Here is a 6,521-nt window from a genome sequence, read left to right as displayed (position 1 = left end):
CTTCTGCCCATCATTCTTTTACTTCTTACCTGCAGACTTTCTTGGTCCGGTGTGGTCCCCATAGTCTCTGTCTTCGTCTCCACTTATACTTTACCCTTTCTATCCTTTTCGTGCCTAAATCTTTGTTTCTCTTTGGCATGTATTTCAATATTTATCTGCATAAATTTTTTTTTGTGTATGCAAAATTGGCATCAATCTATTATGCTTGAGATCTAGTCTTTATCTTCTCTTCTCTATATGTTAAAACCAATAAAACAGTGAATGGAAAAGCAAGAGCAGGAAGGTAGCAACAAAAGGAAAAGAAGGGTTAACTACATGATCGTACACAGCCATGAAGTATTACAGCCACTAATAAGTCTGGATCAAAACACCTCACCAGACCAGTATAGGTACACTATAGCTGGCATTAATGGAATAGTCCATCCAGCATATATAGGAGGGGAACGAACATGACTGGCTCTCTCACAGCATGTGATCAAAGAGACTAACAAGCAGACCAGCAGTGGTTTACTCTTGCTATTCTGCCTATATTTGTGGGTTGATGCCCGCTCCTCCCTGCCGTGATCACAGACCTCAGAGCAGTTAACAGGCAGAATGGCAGAATCTGTAGTTTCCACAGATCCTGATGCCGCCATGACAGTTGACGCTGCCTGCAAAAATCTCCTTCTGATATTAGCCATGCCTATTCAGATTTTATAGTGTGATATTATTTATTCATATATCATATGCAGTTCTCTCTATATTTTCTTGTAAAATATTTGGGGGGGGGGTTATGATTCAATAAACTTTATTCTATTTTTTTATTATTATTGGTTGTTGCTAGATCTTCTTTTGGATTCATGATTTACCATTATGTAGACATTCTTTTGGTTTTCAGGTAGTTAGGTACCTTGCTGATCATTTTTCAATCAATAGTAAAAAAATAAAATCGCCCCAGACAACCCCTTTAAATGCCCCCCTCTCCCCCACATATGTTTTCGGCAAACGTAAAGAAATCAGTGACATATTTATTAGAGGGGTGTTCCACTTTTGAAGTCCAACATCCAAGAAGCAGAAGAATAAAGAAGAGGGTGTAATAATAATAATAATAATAATGATAATAATAATAATAATAACGTGGGGCGAGTCTATCACAGTGAGCTAGGCCCAGCACAATACACGTAAATGGGGGTCGACCCCCCAGGATTTTCCAACTATAACAAGCAATGGTGGCCTTCAATAGTGATGGTGGGTAACCAAGGACCCCCGCTGTGGATGTCGCTTAGATTGACTGTGATATTAAAGTGGTACCCTAATTTGGACGCACCAGAATGTCCTATGTCATTAAGGGGTTAAAGGGTTATTCTCATCTTTATAAATGGCCACTGTCAAATAGTTAAAGCATACATCTTGTTGCCTTGGAGACCGTTCACCGCTGGTGGACACTACATGCACAGTGCCCACAAGCTCCATGGGCTTACAAGCACCAGTGGTGGTCGGTATCCTAGGCAACAAGATGTAAACAAACATTTTAGTGGCCTTTTTCGACCACCCGTCCACAACGTCATGAAAAAACGTATTTTTTAGTCAAATTGCATCATATTTTTGTTGACCATTGCACGGTCGCTTTCCATGGGGCCTTTGTGAGGTATATGGTGAAGAAACATACACTAGAGCAAAGACATGTGAATGCTGGGTGTGATATTACTGGCCGCCCTGTAATTATAGGCATTTTCCTTTCTCCTCATCTATTTATAACTGCGACCATTCTGGGAGCTGCCGGCGACAATGATAGATCGCACGCGCATGCGCGTTGTACAATGAGAGCGGCGTGGAGTGCTGGGCATGCGCACTGCTTGTTGACGCATTGGGCGTTCTCCGGGTGACGGGCAGTGGCAGGTGGCCGTGCACAGATTTGCTGATGACGTCACGTCTGTTTCTAACTTCTTATTGGCCAAGGAGGGTAGCAGTCACGGCAGTAAAGGCGTGGCCTGCAGTGTAAGGAGCATTGATGCCAAGGACGTGAAGAGACGTGAGGCGGTCGCCCCTCGGGGCAGAAGATGCAGCAAGAGGAGGAGGAGGGGTGTCAGCGGCACAGAGGTGATGAATGGGGTCTATGAAAGCAATGCACGGGGCAGGGGGGCTGCCAAGCCTGGGGCAGGTGCAGCAGCTCATTATACCGCTTACTATTTAAAGGGAACCTGTCATTCCCCCCCCCCAAATGCAAAGTAACCCCCTTATGCAGTGAGCGTGGCCGCAGTGTCAGTGTGCGATACCCCAGCTGTCAATCAAGAAATGACAGATTGTAAATGGAGGGGATGTAATGGTGTGCTGAGACCCATCTTTGCGAAAAAAGGGTGCGCCGAGCCCCCTGTTTGTGTAAAAGGGTGCGCCAATCCCCATCTTTGCATAAAAGGGTGCGCCGAGCCCCCTGTTTGCGTAAAATGGTGCTCCAGTCCCCATTTTTGCGAAAAAGGGTGCGCCGAGCTCCCTCTTTGCAAAGCAAGGGTGTGCCGGGACCCCTCTTTACGAAGAAAAGGGCCCCCTCTTTGTGAAAAGGGCCCCCTCTTTGTGAAAAAGGGTGTGCCGAGCTCCCTCTTTGCGAAATAAGGGTGCGCCGGACCCCCTCTTTGCTTTGAATCCGCCCCAGCACAGTCTTCTCTTCTTTTTGGAGGCAGCAGGACTCGCAGGCTTTTGTCAGTGCGCCTCTCTTATCAGTGGCTGTTTCTGGTATTGCAGCTTTATCCCATTTCCTTATATATTATCAGTTGGAGCCGTGTGTTCCTAATATCATAAACCCCTGTACCCCACATTATTACGTTGCGCTATTCTGCAGCACAGACTGCTACCACACTTTCTTTCTTTTTTTTTCCTCCTTTTTTTTTTTTTTTTTTTTCCTTTTTGTCTTTTCTTTCTTTTGTCCTTTCTTTCCTTTTTCCCCCTCCTTTCTTTTCCTTTTTTTTCCCTCCTTTCTCTTTCCTTTTTTTTTCTTCTTTTTTTTTTTTTTCTTTTTCCCCTCCTTTCGCTTTCCTTTTTCCCCTCCTTTCTTTCTTTGTTTTTTCCTCCTTTCTCTTTCTTTTTTTTCCCTCCTTTCTTTTTCTTTTTTTTTTTTTTCTTTTTCCAGCTGGTCTTACTATTTAAAAAATCGGACATCAACAGTAAAGGGGCAATAATAATGCAGGAAAGATGCTAATACTGACTGCTGTGGTCCGGCTCTGCTGCATCAGTACCGTCCGTGTGAATGTAGCGGCACATTGGTGAAATTCTGCAGCAGGGCCACTAGGTGGCAGCACTCTTGTGTCTATTCCCATTCGCTTTGTTACAGTTTGCTCACAGATAAAACCCTTTCTTCTCTGTGTATCTTATTTGGCAGCTGCTGACATTCGTGCCTATCGTCTTCGTCACATGACTTATGAAGGGGGCACTGCTTTTAGGGAAGAATGGCTGCACACGTCCAGGCAGAAGCCCCCGGGGGTCACACGGCTCCGTACTAAGGGTACGTGCTATTTGCTTATTTCCTTTTGTCCATGGAGTAGGCTTGCCCTAGGAATATACTGCCTGTCCTTGCACTGCCCTTGGTGTACATGATGTGGGGCGCACGTATCCGCTTCTGTCTGTGCAGCCGGCACATTGCTTCTTGCTTAGCTCTGCACTATTCCGCTCTGCACAGGTCGCCATTTGTACCCGGCTGCCTACTCTGCCCTTCTCAGATCCCACGCGGAATTCCTCAGATCTCGGCTTTCGATGGCCCCTTGTCATTTGCACCATGTGACTCAGAATTCCTCCGGTTTGTCCCCTGTTACCCTTGTAGTGTTTACAGTATTTTATATAAGGTTTGGGTATGTACTTACTTCTGTAGTACAAAGTGGCGGTATAAAAACCTTCACAGACGCATGATCTAATTGTTCTCCTCCCCCACCACAAGGTCAAACTGATTTTGCTTCACATACCAGTCTAAAATGTCCATTCCCAATTCTCATGCTTGGTGACTCTTCCTCTTTATTAGCATTCTGCCAGCACCATAGGAGCTGGAACTTTCTTCACTTCCTTCCATTGCTCAAAGGCCACTTTACAGTTTGATGGACAAGTGAGTAAGCGGAGAAGATCACTCTCACTTCCTGTTGAGAAATAAAGACCCAGATACCCCCCCCCCCCCTCCTAAAAAATGGACAAAGCCCTACCCCCCACTTGTTATAATCCTTCACAGGGGTCTGGACTGCTGGAGATGGATTACGCTTGACAACAGGCAGTGGACAGCAAGTTAGATGGAAGGGAGACACATAGCATCGGACATTTTGAACAGTTTTTTTTGGGGGCTGTTTTTTAAAATTTAGGGATTTACAGCTTGTCTATTTATAAAAATAATTTATTCATTTATATGGCGCTATTAATTCCACAGCGCTTTACATACATCAGCAACAGTGTCCCCATTGGGGCTCACAATCTAGAGTCTCTATCAGTATGTCTCTGGAGTGTGGGAGGAAACCGGAGAACCCGGAGTAAACCCACGCAAACACGGGGAGAACATACAAACTACTTGCAGATGGTGTCCTTGGTGGGATTTGAACCGAGGACCCCAGCGCTGCAAGACTGCAGTGCTAACCACTGAGCCACCATACAGTGCTAACCACTGAGCCACCATGCCGGCCATATTTATCACATTATCTGTCAAATGAGATCAAGTTTTGTAAAAGTCCAGAGACCATTACACATTTAACAAAAGTAATTCTATTTAGGGACTAATAATTTACACACTTATGGGAAAGTTTTGGCTCACAGGTGACGATTTCTCGGATTGTAGCTATTCACTTCCCCCTTTTTTATTCTCCATCCAGCCCAGACCGCTATGATTACTTTTTGCAGCCTCATAAGACTACTACTACCTTCCATCCTGTACTTTTTTAGAAAGTGGCCCCTAAATATGAATACTGTGAAAATAGAGACACACAGTGACCCTAAAATAATAGTCTGATAAGGTGTCCCTAAAAAAACTAAGTCACAAAGATAGAGGCACAAATTCTGTTTGAGGCTCTAAGTGGTTACTTATATGGTAGAATTGCGGTTTTGTTTTGTTCTATTTAGGCACATTGCACAAATATATTGTCCTGTCTTAGTCCCTGCACTATGTAATCGTGTCCTTCAAATTAGTATCATTGCCCCCGTTTTACGTCATCTATGGATCCCACCATTCGAACCCCATATCTATGTCCAGAATGGAGCTCATTTTGTGCACTGTCGGGATAGGAGGGATGTAGACGTTCTCTGTTCACTCCTATGTAGTCAGGGGTCTCTCCAGTGATCGATGATGTCATGGCTTAGGTCACACATGATGTCACCTTGTATGTCTGATGTCATCACGAATCTTTTTCTTCTGTTTGCACAAGTCCCTTGTTCATCCAGCTGCATGGACGTGTTTATGTGACTCGGTCAGTGAGGTCTGTAGCTCGCCGGTTAGGATATCCTGACACTCGTCCCTGCCCTGATATCACCAGATAGCGCCGGCTACCTGCGGCACCAAATATAGTGCTGGGAAATCCGTAATCTGTACACACGACAGCGAGCCCCAATTATAGCTCATCCGCAGGAACTAAAATATATACACACATACGTAACACTTGCAGATCGTGTGTGTGTATATATAGTATATAGAATAGTAATGCCCAGCTGTCGTTATTTTATTCTTTTTCTCTCATTAATAGGAGGAGTATGAGAAGAACATCAAAAGGCAGAGATGAATGAAGAGCTAATTCGGAGTTGTTGTCTTTTATTTTCGAGATCAGACATATTAGAGGTAAAGAATAATTAATAAAAGACACGTCTAATAATAATTGTATCACACACCCCCCCCGAGAAAGCCCAAGCGAAACGCGCGTCGGGGTTACTGAGGTGCCCCTAGCCAACGGGGAACATGATGGGTGAGTGTATAGGCAGTTCCTTATGCCTTATTGCTTTTTCCATTACTAAATGCTAAATATATTCTGTATATGCCACTAAGGTGGAAACCCTCCTCCTAGTAATATTGGCATTTTTCTGGCACCCCAGCTAGTTTTGTAGTCTTAACTATGCACTTTCTCACTATGTTTCTATTTTTATCTTGTATATCTGAATTAATGTTTAATAAAGAGAAACTTTTTATCTTACCACCTTGGTGATTACATGGCTCCAATTTTCTTTAGTTTTTATTAGTGTTGAGCGAGTATGCTTGTCACTACTCGGTACTCGCACGAGTATCACTGTACTCGGGCTACTCGGCGGGTACCGAGTAATTTCGCGATACTCGTGCTGTACTCGTGGTCTTCATGTTGGCGCTCTTTTGAGAGCCAGCCCTCATGCAGGGATTGGCTGGCAGACCACTGCAATGCCACAGCCCTGTTACTTGTGGAATTGCAGTGATTGGCCGGCCCTCACAGAATGACCGTGCCTTTAGCCCGACACTTCCCCGCTCGGCTACGGCCCCTCCCGCACTCCACTCCGCGTGTATATATATATATATATATATATGCACGCTTACACACACACGCACGTTTTTTTTTTTTAATTTA

At 44.4% G+C, this 6,521-nt stretch overlaps 1 long non-coding RNA gene across 3 annotated transcripts in view; it reads left to right on the top strand.

Moving 5' to 3' along the window:
- Window positions 1–1,959: 1,959 nt before the first annotated feature.
- LOC142250420 (uncharacterized) overlaps window positions 1,960–6,521 on the top strand; it is a 15,808-nt gene continuing 11,246 nt past the window's right edge. For 2 of the 3 annotated variants that reach the window (XR_012725188.1, XR_012725186.1), the window contains exons 1-3: window positions 1,960–2,079; window positions 3,353–3,475; window positions 5,679–5,770. This is a non-coding gene — a long non-coding RNA (uncharacterized LOC142250420). The remainder of the gene's footprint in view (window positions 2,080–3,352; window positions 3,476–5,678; window positions 5,771–6,521) is intronic. The other variant, XR_012725187.1, reaches the window with a different exon arrangement.

This window comes from Anomaloglossus baeobatrachus, chromosome 9, assembly GCF_048569485.1.
Source record: "Anomaloglossus baeobatrachus isolate aAnoBae1 chromosome 9, aAnoBae1.hap1, whole genome shotgun sequence".
Taxonomy (NCBI): domain Eukaryota; kingdom Metazoa; phylum Chordata; class Amphibia; order Anura; family Aromobatidae; genus Anomaloglossus; species Anomaloglossus baeobatrachus.
The sequence above is the reverse complement of the archived record's forward strand: the minus strand, read 5'-3'. Positions and strand labels throughout refer to the sequence as shown.